The 17,808-nt window shown below is 55.1% G+C and overlaps 1 protein-coding gene across 2 annotated transcripts in view; it reads right to left on the bottom strand.

Annotated features, from left to right (window-relative positions):
- The window catches only part of CEMIP (cell migration inducing hyaluronidase 1), a 127,691-nt gene extending 110,697 nt beyond the window's left edge, over nucleotides 1–16,994 (bottom strand). For both annotated transcript variants that reach the window (XM_032341931.1, XM_032341929.1), the window contains exon 1: nucleotides 16,691–16,994. The gene's annotated coding sequence lies outside the window, so the exon portion shown is untranslated. The remainder of the gene's footprint in view (nucleotides 1–16,690) is intronic.
- Nucleotides 16,995–17,808: the final 814 nt, after the last annotated feature.

The following is a 17,808-nucleotide window of genomic DNA, read 5'->3' as shown; positions in this document are numbered from 1 at the left end:
GTGACGGCGGGCCATTGAGCTTCGAGATCTGGGCGTGCGTTCCCTCCCTCTCTCACTGAGCTGCGTCAGTCACCCGGAGAACACACCGGTTAGGCGACTGGATGCTGAGAGTCCCTGGGAGTCACTCTCAGCCTCAGTAGAAAGTCAGCCAGTGCCAAGCATGCGGGCGGGGACACCTGTACAGTGACCTCCAGCCATTCTGCCACCGAAGGTGGACTCAGGAGCACAACAGCGTCAGCCAAACCCCTGCTGACCCGCGGAGCTGGCCGGCCCACCCGCCAACAAGAGTTCAAGGTTTCTACGGAAAGCCACTGGCTCGGGGGTGCTTCGTTACCCGGCACCAGCTTCCCGACCCGCTGGAGAAAGAAGGTCAGAGGACTCTTCACGGAGAGGGAGGGAGGGAGGTGACGCTTGCACGCGGTCGGGAAGGGTGAATTTGGGGCATTTGCTGGATATTTGGGCAGAGAAGAGAGGATGTGCAACAGGGAGACGGTGAGGAGCCGTGTGGGGCGAGCGGGACACCAACAAGGTCGCACACGACGGGGAGACGCAGGTGGACAAGAAGCGGGAGAGACAGGTGCGGCCCCGCCCCGGCCGGCCCCGTGCGCCAGGCTGAGCGGCTTCCCCCGCGCCCCCCAAAGCTCTCCGCTAACCGCTTTACCTTATAACAGATTCTTGGAGCGTTAAAAGAAGGGGGAGGCGCAATGTTTTTTGTTCCACGCCAAAGGCGGAAATACTTCACATACGACCAGAAGCCGCAGAAATGTCGACTTCCTCGCAAATCTTTTCGGAATGCGAATTTCCTCCGAGGCTCTGATGCACGGGAAGGTTTTTTGAAGCAGTGGTTTGTGAAGACGGCTCAAGCACAGCACAGGACGCGAACACGTACTTGATGAACACGAGGGCTTGGAATGAGGAAGAACTCCCAGAGTAAGCAGATACTGAAGTCAAGCTTTTCATAGGATTTTAGTAACGAGAAACAGGAGCGGTTTAAAAGGAGCTGGCATGGGGCACCCGGCCGGCTGAGGCCGGGGAACGTGCGACTCAGACCTCTGTCGGGCTTGTGAGTTCCAGCCCCACATTGGGTGCGGAGTCTACTTTAAAAAAGGCAGGAGGGGGAGGAGGAGGAGAAAAAGCTATTTATAATTTTTTTTGAAATTTTTAAAAGTTAAATAATAAAAGGCAAGGCTACGAGCAACGTGACACTCTCTCCTGTGGGAAGAAGTGGACAAGCCATGTCTGTTTAACCCTGACTCAGTCGCCCATTCGTTCCACAGAGACGGCACACAGGGACGGGGCCAGATCCTGCAACAGGACCCCGGGATCTATGAGCGAAGGAAACGGGAGCCCTGCTCTTCCAGCAGCCCCAGCCGGCAGCCCCCGCAGCGCAGAAGGGCCATTCGGCCTCCCCGCACCACACGGCTCACGGGGTCTGCAGCGACAGAGGCTTCTGGGAACACAGAGGATGGGGCATGATTTCAGCCGCCCCTTCAGCATGGGCTCTGAGCGATCTCCTTACACTCTTCGTGAACAAGACTTCGCATAAACGCCCATTTGTTGGGAGAGCCCGCACCTGACACTGGGAATTGTAACCCCCCTGGACCGGGCCTCCCTAGTCTGGACCACGAGTGGGAGCCCCCGAGGGCGGTCTCCGTCAGGCCTGGACTCGCGTGCGTCTTCAGGGAAGAACAAGCAAGCCCCTCCCCACGCAGGGCTGCATCCACAGCTCGCACGGCGGCTGGTGGCCCAGCGTGCCGCCGGGCTGATCTTGTTTGGCCAAGGTCTCCGGCTCTGCGGGGCCTTGGAGACACAGCCAGGCCCAGTCCACAAAGAAGGGTCTTTGAAGTCTGCCCAGATGGCCAGATAAGCGTCTGGCTGAATTCCTGCCATGCCAGCTTTATCACATTTCCATCATCTTCCACACTGGTAACCGGACCCACTGAGCTTTACCGGCAGCACAAACCAATGGCTAGAGGAAAGCTTATTCAATATACAATGTCTGGACATCAGGGTGGTCAGCGGTGGGGACAACCGAGAGAGCCTCTCCGTGCATCAGGCACTGAATTAAAGGCCAGGCAAGTGGAGGGGCTTCAAGACCATCCACAGGAGCTGCAGAGAACCCTCCAACTGCCTTTTGAAAGAAGGAACCAAGAGGCAAATGGGCTACACAAGTCGGACTATATGGCAATATTTCATGCATTTGACAAAATGACCAAAAAGACAGGGAACAAGACCTGCACAGATTTGTAAAGCGCTCAGGGACATTGATAAAAAGGAGGACTCCCTGCTGCATAGGCATGATATGAACAGACAGTTCCCAAAAGAGACAAATGACTCAGGAGGCAGACAAAGGGACGGTCTTGGACATCACCAACAAGGAGAGAAACACAAGCATTTCACCTATAAAAATGATCTTTGAAGTTTTCATATTGATTTACTGCTGGTAAAAGTGCAGGTGGTCATATTAATTGGGATCAATCTCTAGAAGATAAAGGACTATAGAAGTGTCCATATACCGCAACCCACTGAAGTCCAGCTTCTGGAATGTTTCTGCTGGAAATTGCTCAAATGTTAGGGAAAACATCTACATGAAAGTGATAATTTTTTTTTTTTAACAGTAAAAATTTTAGAAATGAACTGGATGTCCTCTTATAGGAATTAAAACGACGGTGGTCAGAACAGAGATGAAAACTTGACTTGCTTCTGTGAGAGATAAAATTCTATCATTGGTACATAATCACACATACAATAGTAAAAAAAAATTTTAAAACTGGAAAAATTTTCACCAAAATTCTTACAGTGACTGTCTAAAGGGGTGGGACTGTGGTATTTTTTTTCTCTTTTCTACTTTTCAAGAGGTAAAGGAATATAGTTACACGGGTGTATTACTTACAAAACATGCATACCACATGCCCAGGACATCGTGGGTGTCCCCACGGTGCTGGCAGCACTGAGCAGTGAGAGTGGCATCATGCAGGGAATGTATAGTGATCTCAGGCTGCGTTCTAATAGACCTCGTACCCTGTCAATAATCATCGGGTCCACAATCACCCACACAGCTCGGCTCCTGACAATGACAGGCTGCTGTCCTCAGCTCCTTCAAGTAGCCCCAACCAATCTCACTACCCTCGGGCCACAGGGAGCCACTGGGCTCTCATCAGGCCTCGTCTTTACTAGACTTGTTCGGGCACCTCTTCTTCAAAAGCTCTCTCTCACCACACGTGGCTTTGTCTGTCCACTCTGGCCAGGCTGAGCTGCTGGGAGCTCCTCTAATAGCCCGGATTGTGCGATCTCCCTTTGCCCAAAGGGCCCTTCTCTGCTAACAGACAAATTCTCAGGATGATTTGCAGGGTTCAAATCAAGCAGGAAGTTCCCCGGGAAATACCGGAGTTCTCACTTTTCTCCCCCATCCACACCTCTTACAGACACCGAATGCCACCGTATTCTTCCCATTTGCTGACATGGCTGCCCCGACCTCAGGTTGTCGGGTAGGAGAATGAATGATGGGGTTGTGTGTGTTTTGTGTCCGGTGTGGGCTGGCTGCTCAGGGGGTGTTTGCTGAATGAAATGGCAACAGCTCCTGCCTTTAGTGATTCACCTGCTGCTCACTCAAAGCTTCAAGCCCCTGCATCTTTTCAGTAAATGGCTCAGACTGATGAATGCATCGTGGCTCATTGCACACATACGTGGGACACAGAGCATGTACCAAAGTCTCATGATAACATTTCGCCCAGAATACCTTCAGTTGGCTCATTCGTTTCCTGGCAGACTCCTTCCACATACCTCTGGGGTTTCAGGGTCTCCAATAGAGACATCCAGGAGGAAAGGGGACCCAGCGAGGGCATGCATTAGTGGCCCCGAATTTGGCTGCCATCCCATCCACCAATAGCGCGCTCTACCATTCCCGGTGCCATTGGCAAAAAAGAGGCGAGCCCAAATCTCCACTGAAAATCCTTGCTAATCTCTTTATGGAACTATTTCTGGCATAAACCATGTGGAAGTGCAACAGCAAATTGCAAAATGGGACAGAAGCGACTTTGTACCTTATCCTCAGGGAGAGATAACCACTTAAGACGCCACAGCATTTAAAAGTAAATTGCTTTTTAAAAAAGCAAGGGGCGTAGAAAGGACAAGTTTGCAAACTCGTCCTTATTTCGTGCAAGATGGGAAGAGGGATCCGCTTCTGACTGAGGTCTACGCGGGACGATGAGCTACAGCGCTCTCCCCAGGCCCTCGGCAGGGAAACGGGAGATAAGTCACGGCGCAGGAGAGCGAAGGTGAAATGCCTAAGGGTCTCTGACTCCAGGGGACAGCACCTGCCCCGAACCAGCTCACACACAGTAACATGGTGGCCAGAACACAACGGGACAAAGGTAACCAAGATCTGACACGAGCATTCTGCCCCAAATCAGAGACGCTGCTGCTAGACGTGGAACTGCAAGGAATACCACGTAAGGTTCTGGCGGGTCACGCCCAGCTGTACTTAGTGTCCTTCTCACCCCAGCCCATGGCTCCAGAATTGGCCTGAGGCCCCTGACGGTGCCCACAGACCTGACATCTGGAAGCAGGGGGCGTGGCTGACAGAGGTGCTTGGGCAGCACTGATGACTCTGCTCCCCTCTTGTGCGCTGGCTTATAAAGGCACTGAGGAGGGCTGCAGGGATAAGAACGCACCGGTGTCGTTGAACCCAGCTTGTCCCAAACACAGCTGACCTCAGAAGACCGATGAGCAGCCCAAGGAAGTGTTGCTTCTGAGAAACCATTTGAGAAAATAATCTTCTAAGCTTAGTTTTTAAAACTGTAATAGGTGATAAATTGTTCTTATCTCGTGGGACGTCCTGTCTGTGGGAGTGCAGAACAGCTGCCTTTTGTGGGGGGTCAGAGAAAACCCCCATGGCTAAAGCCTCGTCAGGGGTGCTGGCAACATAGGGAGCCATCCAGGAGAGAGGTAGATAAGCAGCTTTTCAGATATTGGCCCACACAACCCGAGCCAATGATAGGCCTCCCGGTGGCCCCAAAGTTTGGAGAATAGGAGTGGAACGCCATCCTCCACAAGGGCACACTGGTCTTCCAGGCTGCACGGCCAGGATGGGCCAGGAGCTCATGCCCTGCAGACATTCTGGTCATAGGGCCCTGTCCCCAACCCACATGACCCTCTGCACTGTGACACCCACGATTCTTTCCAGTGGGACGCCCTGAGCCAAGGCACGGAGACTCTGGGAAATCTGCTTCTGACATCTTTACATTTCGTGTTTTCACTGGAAGTGAGAACAGATTTTTAACCCATGTCCCTATTCTGCTTCCCATCAGCAGCCCTGCAGCACGGCCCTGGGGGTTCGGGCTGGGGAGGGAGTCAGCTCCTTCGGAAGCCCTGTGGGGCCCGCGCTGTGTGACCCTGACAGGCCATGCCATCCCTCCGTGTCCGCATCCATACAAGGCAGACAGAATAACGGCCGTTCTCACTGTGGGCCTGCAGTGCGGGGCGTGGGAGTGGGTATTCGGAGACCACATCTCCGGGCAGAGGGCAGGGGACACGCGTGGGAACCTCTTCTTCCAAACAGCATTTGCTCAGGAACGAGTGCCAGGCACCAGCTCAGTCCTGGAGATGCAGCGTGGGCAAGTGGACCCGTTCCCACTCCCAGGGCACGTGGAGGTGGTATACTCCATGGCACAGCCTCCCACTCCACGAGCCTCCGGGCCCTTCTGAGGGCGGCGGCAGCGAGAGGCTGACAACGGTCTGAAGTTTGCAGACTCGCCCAGAAGTCCCGGTTTCCCCTTCTCCCTTGGAATGTCTGCTGACTCGACTGAGTGTGGGAACAAATGCAAGACACGCGGTTTGTACCCCTAGTAGGAACCAGGTCGTGGCTCTAAGGAGTCTGCTGTAAGTTACACGATCAGGGGCCATGTGCTCCTCTCCAGAAAATGAACAATCACCCCATTTTAGGGGACAGGTAAACAACCACGGCACAGAGGGGTGGAGGAACTTGGCCAAAGTCACACAGCGAAACAGTGGGGGAGGCAGACTTGTGGCCAGGTCTGCGGGGTTCCAGAGCCCATGTCTGTTTCCGGTTCTTTCTGCCAGCTCTCCTAGTCTATACACCCAAGAAAATACAAACTAGGAAACCTTTAAAAATGATGAGGAAGGACTGTGGGAAACTGTTTACTTTGGAGTCAGCAAAATCTACGGGAATTTTTCCTCAAACGCCTCCTGGGCGTCGCTCTGTGCTCCTCTGGGTAGAGCCATCTCGGCGGTCGTGGTGATCAGAACCGAGACCCACACTGCGGTTCAGGGGCAGAGCCCCCAGGCCTCAGTGGCCCCTCTCCCCTCTGGCCCCTCGACGGGCACCCCTGCGTTTGCTCTAGGGCCAAGTCCAGCTCCGGGCACGCGGGTGACCCTCAGGGGCCATTCATGGGTGGATTTTGTTCCCTGAAATTCCTGTAACGTCTGATTATAAACGCAGTGCAGAGAAGGGAGGGGTGAGGGAAGATCACACACCAGACAGCATTCAGGCAATCGGGTTCAACCAGTAACGCTTCTCTAGAACTTGACCCAGACCAGCGTCCTTCGCAGGGACTGCTGTCTCCAGGCCAAAGGTGAGCCTCTCATGAAAATCCTGTCCCTGTGCCCCTCAACCCTTGCACCATCTTTGCCGCAGCTCAGGCTGGCAAGCTGCCTCCCCCCACCTCCCCAGGATCCTGGTTCCTGGATCCTCTGAACTTAGTTCAGACAACTCCTTCCTTCATAGCCCTTCTTGGTCTGGTCAGCAGACTGTGCTCTCCTTCCAGAACCAACCACCACCTCTGTCCAGGAGTCTTGCCTGCTGGTCTCCTTCCCCAGGTCACACCTTGCTTCCAGCATGGACTGCGGGCTGCTGAGTATCTGTCTGTCTGTCTGTCTGTCTGTCTCCCCCCTCAACTGTGAGCTTCTCCAGCACAGGGAGGGGCCGTGGACCCGTCCCCGAATCCCCACCGTCCGATCAGCAGCGAGCACTTCGGGATGGAAACTGCCCTCCAACTGCTCTACTGTGAATTGTACTATTCCCACAAACATGCTTTCTCCAGCTTGAACACTGAAGCAACACTGGGCATCATTAGAGCACAGGCATCTGGACCCACACAGAGCCGGGTTCCAGCCCCATCACCTGCTAATGTCCTCAAGGATGGCACCATTGGTCAAGGCCCCTGGGTGACCTCGTATGGACGCCACGGAGACTTCTCCATCCAACACCTTGCTCAGAGCTCTCACGAGGATTCAGTGATCACACGAGACCTGAACTTGGGAAGCGTTCGATAAGCACCGGGAATCCATAACAATAATGAGAAAAAGGAGAGGGTTGGCACAGGACAGACCTTGAGAAGGTGACTGGTGGGACTCTGGGTTCCTTCAGAGCCCAGAGTAGAAAACACAAGGACCCCCAGCAAACCAGTTCCTTTGAGAAATGTATGCACTTGGGGGTCGGGGCTCAGATGCGGGACTCACGAGCTCCTGGAGTTAAGAAAGCCTTTGTACCTGCCTACATGCTGGACTCTGGGAGTACGCAGAATGAGAAAGTCTGTGTGTGTGAGCCCAGGGGGTCGTCCCCAATGAAGAGCCGTCTCTCTCTTGTACAGAGATGAGGCCTTTTGTATGTCAGGGAGGGAGATCCCAGCCTCCTGCGCCCTGGGGCTGTGTGCAAACCCGATGCTCACTGTTCTGGGACTCAGCCCCGCTCTGTTCCCTTGACCTGTGACAGCGGGCGTCCCCGAATGGCCCGGCAGAGCACAGACTCACGTGTGTGCTTAGCAAGCAAGAATCAATCAAAGCATCATCTTTTCTTTTTCCCCCATGTTAAAAATAGCTTCTTATTTAAAGGAACTGTATGTGGGGATGTTCAAAGTAAAAATGAAATTCACTACATGGTCATTGTCAGAAAATCCCGGGAGATGTTTGCATGTTAGCGTGTGTGACAACATTACCCAATGATCTCAAAATTTAAAACAGATCCGAGCTCTCGCGCAGCCACCGGGCTCGTGTACACACACACCCCCCACAATAATGCGGTCGGAGGAAACCCCGAGCCTCTTCAAAGCGAGGAACCAGACACACACCACGGAGACTGCTGTGCCTTCTTCTTTAAAAAAAAAAAAAAATTATGTAAAATGTAAATGAGAAGAGATTCCTCATAGAGACGCTCCAAAGCCAAAACCGACAGCTGCTTTCTCTTTGGCTACCAGAAATTGAATTGAGAAATTTGATGAACTCAGTTGCTTCTGAAGAAGTCACAGACACAGTGACACATCGGCCCGCAGAATCTGGAAAACATTCCAGTATGGGGCCTCACAACTCCTTCCCTCTCTAAAAGCAAAAGGAAGCAAAGGAGGAGGAGAGACGGGCTTCAGGTGCCCCTGGACGTCTGGGGAGCAGCTCATCGCCGCCCGAGTGAGCCCACACACTGTTCCCCAGGGGTGAGGCTGCGGCCGGGCTGCAGAATTTACAGGAGCACCAGGACTCCGTCATTAGTATCAAGACTATGCGATGCCCCATTTCCAAAATCGAAACTCCTGCAGAGAATCCATAGTGAACAAATAGCACCATTTTAAATACTTTTTCCTTTTGCTTCCAGGGCCTGTATTTACTTGTGTGTCCTAAAAGGCTGTGGAGTCGCACAGCCGGGAGCCCCAGCTGGGGGAGGTGTGGGGCGGCTGTGGGAGAGCAAACAGGAGGAACGCACGCTCACGGCTCGGCTGTGTCGGTGAAAAACAAGCTTTTGCTGAGTAACGCGGAAATGGATCTGAAACATATGGATTAAGTTCGTCCGAAAATAAACACAATTTTTAAAGGAAAGGAAAAGTACTTAGCCACCATGTTTGAGGTTTTCCTGCACCCAAAGCTTTGGAAAATTAGCATACGAGTGAATTACTCAGCGCTTGTAACACAGTCAGCTTTGAAATCCGCGGCTCCTAAAACCACCAGTTTGCTTCAAAACATTTTTTTTCATGTTTTGCCCAAATCTGTTCCTTTACTCACTCCTCTTGAGGCTCAGTCCTGATATTCTTTATAGGAAGAAGAAAGCTTTGCACACCAGCCCTCAGCCCGGGAGGCTCTGGGGCCCCCGGGATTGGGAGATTCTAGGGAACGGAGCTGGGACTCAGTGCTGGGACTTGGTGCCGCCCCCTCCCCCGGCTCACAACAAGGACCAGAGCCCTGGAAAGAAGGCAGGTGAGCGGAGCATTGGACTAGGAGCTGGATGCACGCCAAGGTGCTATCCTGCTCCACATCGTCCCCTCAGCAGCAGGGCCCTCGTGGCTCACCAGCAGACACCACTGCCACCCCGGGAGCAGAGAGCCAGGCGTGGCCTCCACATTCAGGGGACAGCTCAGGATCACCACCAGCCACCCCTAGATAGTTCCGTGGGATCTAGGGAACCAGGATCTTTGGTCACCTGTGCCCCAAATTCAGGGCAACACAGGAGCCAACCTGCGTCCAGCCTTAGCAAGCCGGGACAGGCTGAATCCCTGTGGTTTGGGAGTCAAGTCCAAGTTCAGGGTGTTCCAGCGTCTAGGGTGACATGGTCTGAAGCGAAGACTGCTTTGGACGTACGGCCAGCTGCCCCCAGATGGTGAGGCTGCTGGTCACCCACCAGCACGGCAGCTCTCCCTCACAATGCCCGGATTGTCGGATACCCCCGACTCCTGGAGGGAAATGCCACCCGCCGCGCTCCCCTGCTGAGGCTCCTCACAGAGATGGGGTTCCTCCAAGTTCTCCAGACTGACCGTGGGTCACTTTGATCACCTTAAATCAGTCATGTGGTCTTCGTTCTAGAGCGGGGTCCGCACCCAGAAGGGTTTCTTCAGATCCCTTTCTAAGGACGAGGACCGCCCGTTGGTGAGGACAGGGCTCTGTCTGGGTGTGGTCGCTTTCAGAGCATGGATTGCCTCCCGCAGAGGAGCTCTGGGAGCAGCGAGCAGGAGCCTCAGCCTGAACCGGAACCTTCCAGCTCACCTGGGACCAGTGCGCTTTTCCCTTTTTATACTTCTGACTTACTGTCCCTGCTCGAACCCCACCTTCAGAAACTTCCCACATTCAAATGTGTCTACTTTACATCAGTTAGAAAAGAGGGAAGATCCTGGATACAATGTGTCGAGTCTTAGACCCTGGAAAGGAGCTATGTTTCCTTCTTGCCTGCTTTTCTAGGATCTGAGGACTCCTCGGAGAATAGATGAATAGACAAGGTTGGAAATAAAAAGCCCCACCCCCCCCTTTTTTTTTTTGCAAGAAGCTCATGCCTCTCCCTGCTTGCTAGCTACAGCTTGAGTCTCCTGAGCCAGCATCTGTCACAGATCCTCGCCTCTGGTAACCCACACGCCCCACATCTGTTAGAGAGTCACACACGGGGTAATTCTGGCTTCATTTCACTGAAAAGTGTTGACGCAAAAACCAGCAAGACATCCAAAAGATGAAGAAGACACAGCAAGACAAACCACTCTAATACGAAGCTGACACTATGGGTATGACCGCCAAAAGCAAAATGAAAAGGATCTGAGGACAGAGGTTTTCAAACTGGGCTCCTTGGAACCCACACAGCTCAGTGGAACGCCTCGGAGACCTCAAGATTAAAAACCTACTCTCAGCCACGGGAATTTTTTTATCTGGATTGTAAATGAGATTTATTAAGGTTTTGTTGGGGAAAAAAATTTGTGCTTAATTTAAAATCAGGAGGCTACGAGACTAAAGGCACCAGCTGCTTAGAAAGACTCTGTCTTCTGCCAGGTATCGCCCGAGGTCTGGGCGGGGAAGGGAGCAGAAGCACGTGGGCCGTAAGGAGCTTCGCACGTGTGGAAGGACACAGGAGGTGAGAGGTGTAAGCCTGCCTGTGCTTCTGGATCTTTCCCTGTGGCCCTTTCTCCGTGGGCATCCCGGTCTGACCTCCATGCCCCGAATCCCACCTTTGCCTCCTGGGAAAATGCCTATCAACTCCTGCTAATCCTTCCAGAAGCACCATATGCCCCCTTCCCAGCGAAGCTTCCCGGGACGTTTTTGGCTCCAGCTGCCCCCACCGGTCCCCCACCCGCCACTCCTCGCGACCCACACACCACAGCCCCCATCACACTGCGTGGTAGCTTCCCACCTGGGTGGCTTGTTCCCCCAGCTAGACCGTTAGCTCTGGAGGGTGCAGACAGTGTCTTTAATCCTGCCCCGCGCCCCTGCCCGGGGGCTAACACGGCCCCTGCACGTGCAAGGTGATGGAGACATTGTACTCCGTTTCTTTCTGCCTCCAGACGCAGTGGATGGACAGAACACAACTGCACAGCTCCGTCTTGGGCTGACCGTCAGGCATCTGCGATGCTCATGCCCGCGGGAATGCCATAGGGAGGGGGGCTGAGGAAGATAACGGAGGTTTGCGTTTCATTTTTAGGTTCAAAAAAAAAAAAAAAGCTGTGATCCTCTGAGTCAAGTCAAGTTGTCTAAATGTAAACAAGCATTCTCTGTGTCTGGAACCCGAGTGAGATGAGCTCCCCAAGTGATCTCTTAATACCCGCAAAATCACATTCAGATGCCTCTGCCAGGCAGAGATAAATTGCCATTTGCACAATGGTCTTGCACTTAAAAGTAACTCGGTTCAGACAGCTGGAAAATTTATTAGGACAGGGAAAAGGGGGACTCAAAGGGGTTCACGATATTTAGTCTACTGATAAGACAGTTTGTGAGCAACAATAATTACCTCCAAGAATTTGAAGGGTCATCATAAGGTCATTAGGAGGACACAGGCCAGCTGGACCGCATGCACTCAGACCCAGAAACGGACTTAAAACCCACCAGAAAGAGCAGAGCTAGGTTATAGCCCCCAGCGCCTCCCAAGGCCTCAGTGGACCTGCAGCATCTCCTGGTTGCTGGTTGGAGATGCAGACCCTCGGGCCCACCCCACCCCACCACCCGGCCAATCAGAGCTTGCGTCTTAACACGATTCCCCCCCCATACATTTGCATATTCAAATCTACTCAACGGGCCACTGGCCACTGCCTCTTGTTCAGTCCTGGGCCCAGGCCTCAGAGCCCTCAGCAGGAGCTCCTGTCCCTAGACAGGCCCAAACAGTGCAGCAGGCTCCCCGGGCATCCCCACTGCGACGTCCACAATCAGGAGAGGCAGTAGTCTGGCCGGGATCCTTTACACCACAGAGGGACCAGCTTCTCGACTCGCCTTCCCCATAACACAAAATGCCTAACGGCTAAGCTCTTGGACAGGGACAGCTGAGAGAAGCACACAGGGGTTTTCAAAAGCAGTTGTCTGGTCAAAGCACTTTAAACCCAAGTTATAGCTAAATCCGTCACGTGTCTGTCCTTGCAGGAGATTCAAAGATAACACCTCAGCAGTTTCCCGATGCAGGAGCCAGACTGTCGGGGCTGGAGAGAGAGAAACCTCCTCCCACAGAGTCCCAGGGGGCAGGGGTGGCCGCTGTGCTCCCCAGGGTTCAGCCACTCTCAGGGGCTGGGAAGGGGAGGCTGGACGTGTGTGCTTGGAGCCACACTGAGCCTGGAGAGGGGCCCTTGAAAGCATCGGGGGAAGGGGAGAGGGGCAGCTCCTCTCTCTCTGGGTGGGGAAGTGTGTTTCCTGGCACGGAGGGAACTGAGCAGAAAGCAAATGTATATTTGATGACATTTCTCAGCAGGCAGCCTCCCTTCTGAAGAGCCAAGTTTGAACAAAGCCTGGCACGAGAGGAGACAGAGGCCAGGGAAAGAGGCAGAGAAAACAACCAGAGAGGTGAGGACGGCCCCTGCGGGGAGTGGGCTGGGGCAGAGGTACAGGTCGTGATCTGAGTCACTGCCGTAGCCACGCGAGGCCTGCCCAGTTCCACCACGTTTCCACGTGCCAGGCTCTCGGGAAAGGAGGCTCGGGGCCCAAGGGAGACTGGTCGAGAAGACACTCAGCACTGAGACGTGTCCTTCTGTACCCACGGCCACTCCTAACTCCTCCTAACCTGACCAGATATAAGAGAGCAAGATACACAATCCTTCCACCGTCCACACAACAGGAAAAACCCAGCACTAGGAGACAACCGATGCATTACACAGACGAGATCGGGTATCTGGGCATCTGCCGTTGTGTGGAAAGAACGGTGTTGCCAGATAACCCCTCACGGATATGGGGTCTTACGGAAGCAGCCCACACACACGACTCCATTCCTCATAAGAACCCATCCCACACACTTGCATTTCTCTCTGGAGCTAGAACTACAAATGCGTTTCTTCTACAATGCCTGCGGCTCTGCTGAGAGCTATGGGGGGTCACTCCGGCGGCGGGGTTCCCAGAAGGCTGAGCATAACTGAACACTCCCCTCTCATTCTGCTGTCCCTCCCCTGATCGCCACTCGTGTCAGAGACTCAGACGTCGCTGCAAGACAGAGAGAGTGCCCCGGGGCCCGCGGACGGCCCCCTGCTAGCTCCTGTGCCAGGCCCTCCCCTCACTTGCCCTGACTCCAGCAGTGCTCTGGAGGTCAGTTGTGTTCCTACCAGACAGCGGCATGTCCTGGGTGAAGTCCGGGGGAGAGCGCCAGGGCTTCAAGGTCAGCCAGGGTCCAGCCTCCTGCTCCATTCACACCACCAGGGAGATGGAACTCACGGGAAGATTCTCAGCGTGTGTACTGCATCCTTGACTTCCACGCCTTTGAGATGGAGGGAGCTGAGATGACTTCTGATCTACTAAGGAGAAAAAAAAAATAGATGAAAAAATATAAAACCACTAGAATGTGAAACGGGCGGAAACACACGCCCACGTGCACATCCACACTTTTTTGAGGAAAAAAAAATTCCAAGTGTGAGATTAGGCGCATTATAATTCCATTATCCAAACAGCATGGTATTAGTGATTTTCACCAGACAGAACCCCAAATGCAGAGCTGGAGGGAATCTTCCAATCCAGCTGGGACCAAGGAAGTGGCCAGCGCTCCAGGCAGAGCTGTGTCCTAGTCAGGACGTCACAGCCAAGCTGGGCTTCCCCGTGAATGGCTGTGTGGCTTCCTACGTGGCAAGGACCCCACAAGGTGCTGCCCCGCACAGCAAACCCTCCATCCAGCTTGCAGCAACCCAGGAAAGGGGACCATGGAGCCATTCCCCATCCAGACCCAAGAAAAATCCTTTCCCTCCCCCAGCAAGACTAGGAGGGCTTTCGGAAGAGCCTGCCTTCTTTTGAGAGAAGGCTCAGGGAGAATTAATCCTCAAATCTGGAGGGCGATGATAATATTTTGAAAACAACTTACTTTATCTTTCTTCCAAGTGCGGCAGGTGAGAAACACAGGGGCCCGATTTGTCTCCCCCAGATGCTCTCATGTATCTCTGAACACCGTTTCTGTTAACGCGGTGGTCGGCTTCAGCAGTGTCTGACTTCCATCCACAGGTTCTCCAACACGGACGCGGAGCGGGAGACGGAGTCCCTGTCAAGCAGTTGCTGGTAAGTGGACGGCTGAGCTTCAAAAGAAATGCACAGCTATCTGTTACAAATACCTGTAATGGCTTCCATTTTAAGAGCATTCTGCGTGCTCAGCGAGGAGCTAAGTGCTTTATATTGGGCCACTTTAGTTCTCATTAACAACTCTGCCAGGAGAGCGTGTGCTCCTAAGGTATAAGGAACAGGCACCATGCTCTAGTGACTTGCACACACACGTGCTGTCTCAAAAAAGAAGATGCTTGATTGTTTCCACTCCCAAGGACCTCCAGCAGTCACACCCAGAATCAGACCTTAGACATTTTAAAACAGAGGAAGATACACACTTCTGTATGAGCACAAAGGGCTAAAGGAGATGTGCATAGAGAAACCCCTACAGGTTCTCGCCTCCCTGTTTCCAAGCAACCAACTTGAAAAAGCATCAACTGGGCCCAAGAGGAACCTTTGGGAGCTTCTGTAAGAGTGTTCCACACCGTGGAGAAGGCGATTAGAATCAGAAAACAACATAGGTGTTTTTGCAAATGAATCCAAACACATTATCAATAACTTGTTCTTTTGGATTCTTCTCCATCCTGTCTCTGTGACTCTGAAACTATTATCTCTTCCCACCACCAAATTTACCAAATAATCTGATAAAAGGTAGCATGGCTCATGCTCTGTACGGAGAAGCAGTCCGAGCAGTCCCTAATTAGGTCTGGCCTGATCTCACTGCCTCGGTCAGATGCTCAGGAGTCACACATTAGAACACTTCTGAAGGGGCTCACGGTGTTACAGCAAAGCCGGGGACCCCCTCCCGCCACACACCACACCAGAGATCCTGTTCCGAGCTCAGCTGCAAGTCAGCCTAGGACCCAGTCACCAACCACAGCCTCCTTTATTCTCCTGAGAGGTTCATGTGACCTTGGGACAGTCTGCAACGGGCTTTCAAAAACTAGCTGTCCCTCTCCTTCTGTCCTGCGCCCCAACACCTGGAGTCTGGAATGCAGGAGACCCAGGGCCGCAGACCCGGAGTGGAGGAAGTGGCTGGGAGCTGTCCATGGTGGCGCCGCGCCTGGGCACGCAAAGCCGCCGGCTTCCAGCCCCCCGGGCGCTCTCCAGACCGCGGGAATGGAGAGGCTCGCTCCCAGGTTCACCGTCTCCGGGGCTGGGGCTGCAGCCAGGCACTGGCTCATACATCAAAAGATTACTTTCAAAAGAGAGTTCTCACCTGTGGGCAACGTTGGCTGCGCCGACCGAGACTCAGGACCTCAAAGCCGGCCGCTGGAGGCGCGCCTGGGACGGCGGTGGTGGTGTTCGACCCTTGGGGACAGGCGGCGGTCGCTGAGAGCTGAGAGTCTGCGGCTGACGACCTCGGGCTCACTGAGCTCCTTTCTCAAGAGTACATGCGTGCCTCCGGGTCCGTTCCAGGAGGTCTCTGGCTCTCGTTCCCCGAGCAGCGAGCTGGAGACCTGGCCACAGCCCTGGCTGGCACTCCGCACTCCGCCGGGTCTTTAACCTAATTTAACCCTTCTGGGAGCCGAGGTCCCTCGCCAGGCACCACGGAATCCTCTCCCAGCAATGCCGGGTTTGGAGACTCAGTCTAAACATCAACAGAGGCCGTGGTGTCTTTTAACATTTAATTGCACCCCCCCCCCACACACACACACACACCGCGCGCCCCGCGCCGGCACAACGCTGGAAGCCGGGCGCTCCCGAGAGTGCGGGAGCGGGAGGCAGCGGGAGGCGGAGGCGAAACCAGAATGAAGCCGGTGCCGAGGCCCGAGCAGCGGGGCGCCGACCTGTTGCCAGGCGCACGCCCGCTGGCGCACAGTGTGAGCCCGCTCTCCGTCCGCGGGACTCCGCGACTCCGCGACCTGACCCTCAGAGCGGTCCCTCGTCCGCAAGCCACAGTCCCGAGCGCGAGACTCCCCTCCCTCAGCCACTGAGAAGTGGGGGCCTCTACGGAAAGCAGCCCCCCCGCCACGCACACACACTCAGATCGGGACGCGCTCCGGGAACACCGGCGGCCCCGGCACCTGCTGCTTGCAAAAAATCGCACGATCTCGGCGAAACCTCCCAGAGGACAGTGACAGGGGCGTGTGCCCATCAACAGACGCCCGGACAGACAGACAGAAAGACAGAGGCGGACCGCGGAGCAGAGCGGACGGACCGCCAGAAGCCGAGGACGGGTACCGTTCGCCCGTGGCCGGTGGAGGCGGCGGCCCCGCGCCCTTCCTTCCCGACCGAGGCTCGGGCAGTCGGGCAGCCTGGCGCGCCGGCCGGGCCCTCTTACCTCACGGTCGGGAGCCGAGACGGCGGCACGTCCCGCGGGCCGGGAGCGCGGCGGCCCGGGCGGTCCGGGGGCACAGCGACGGGCTCCGCGAGCTCCGGGGACGCGGGCGGCAGAGCGGCGGCTCGTCTGAAGACCTGGGGTTCCGCGCGCGGCCGCGCTCTACCCCGATGCCCCCGGCCTCTCGCGCCCACCCGGTCCCACTGGCCCGCGCCGCGCTCGGCTCGCGCTCCCCGGCGGCCGCCCGAGCGGCGGCTTTTATAGCGCCTGGAGGCTGTGAGCGCCGCGCGGGCCGGGCTGGCTCCTCCCCGGGGCCCCAGACGCCCGCCCCCGGCCGACCGCCCCTCGCCCGACCGGCCCCGGGCGGGCTCTGGCGGCCGCTGTGGGAGGCGCAGACCCGAGCCCGCCGAGCCGGGGCGCGCGGACAGCCGAGCGCTGCGGCCGGGTGAGGGCGCTGGAGCCCAGGGCGCAGCGAGCTGCCGGCGCGGGTTCTCGGCCGTGAGGGGCTGCGGGGCCGTGCGGGCGTACGACCCCGCTCCCGGGGACCGGCGGCCGAGGGAAAAGTCCTGCGTCTGCCGGGGTGACCGCGACAAGGGGCTCAGGGCTGTTAAGTCTCAGGATCCTGGGGGGGGGGGGTTGTTTTTTGTCTTTTGGGGTTTTTTTGTTTGTTTGTTTGTTTGTTTGTTTTAACTTAATAGAAAAGAGTGGCCTCGGAGAGATCCTGGCATAGGCAACCCAGTGTTTGTCTAAGGGCAACACGTTCAAAGAAAACTTCATTTGAAACCGGTCAGACACCCCAGGTCATGTGGCTGCAGACAAAGGCCTTACCCCTCCGGGAGTCAGCGTCCTCATCAGGGAAATGGGTTCTATGAGGCTTCCTGCGGGAACTGGTGGGACAGTGGAAATGAGGTGGCCACAGTACAGATACACAGCACACAGTAGGTGCTCAATGAGCTATAGTCCTTACCACGTCCTTCTAACCGCACAGACCAAGGTCCTCAAGGGTCAGAGCAAACAGGTATGATGCAGACTGTCCCCTTCCTGAGGAAACAGGGCAAGTAGAAAGCCTGTGAGGGGCGCCTGGGTGGCTCAGTGGGTTAAGCCTCTGCCTTCGGCTCAGG

Source organism: Mustela erminea, chromosome 5, assembly GCF_009829155.1.
Source record: "Mustela erminea isolate mMusErm1 chromosome 5, mMusErm1.Pri, whole genome shotgun sequence".
In the NCBI taxonomy this organism is placed as follows: Eukaryota; Metazoa; Chordata; class Mammalia; order Carnivora; family Mustelidae; genus Mustela; species Mustela erminea.
Note: the sequence above shows the minus strand (reverse complement) of the source record. Positions and strands in the feature narration are given on the sequence as shown.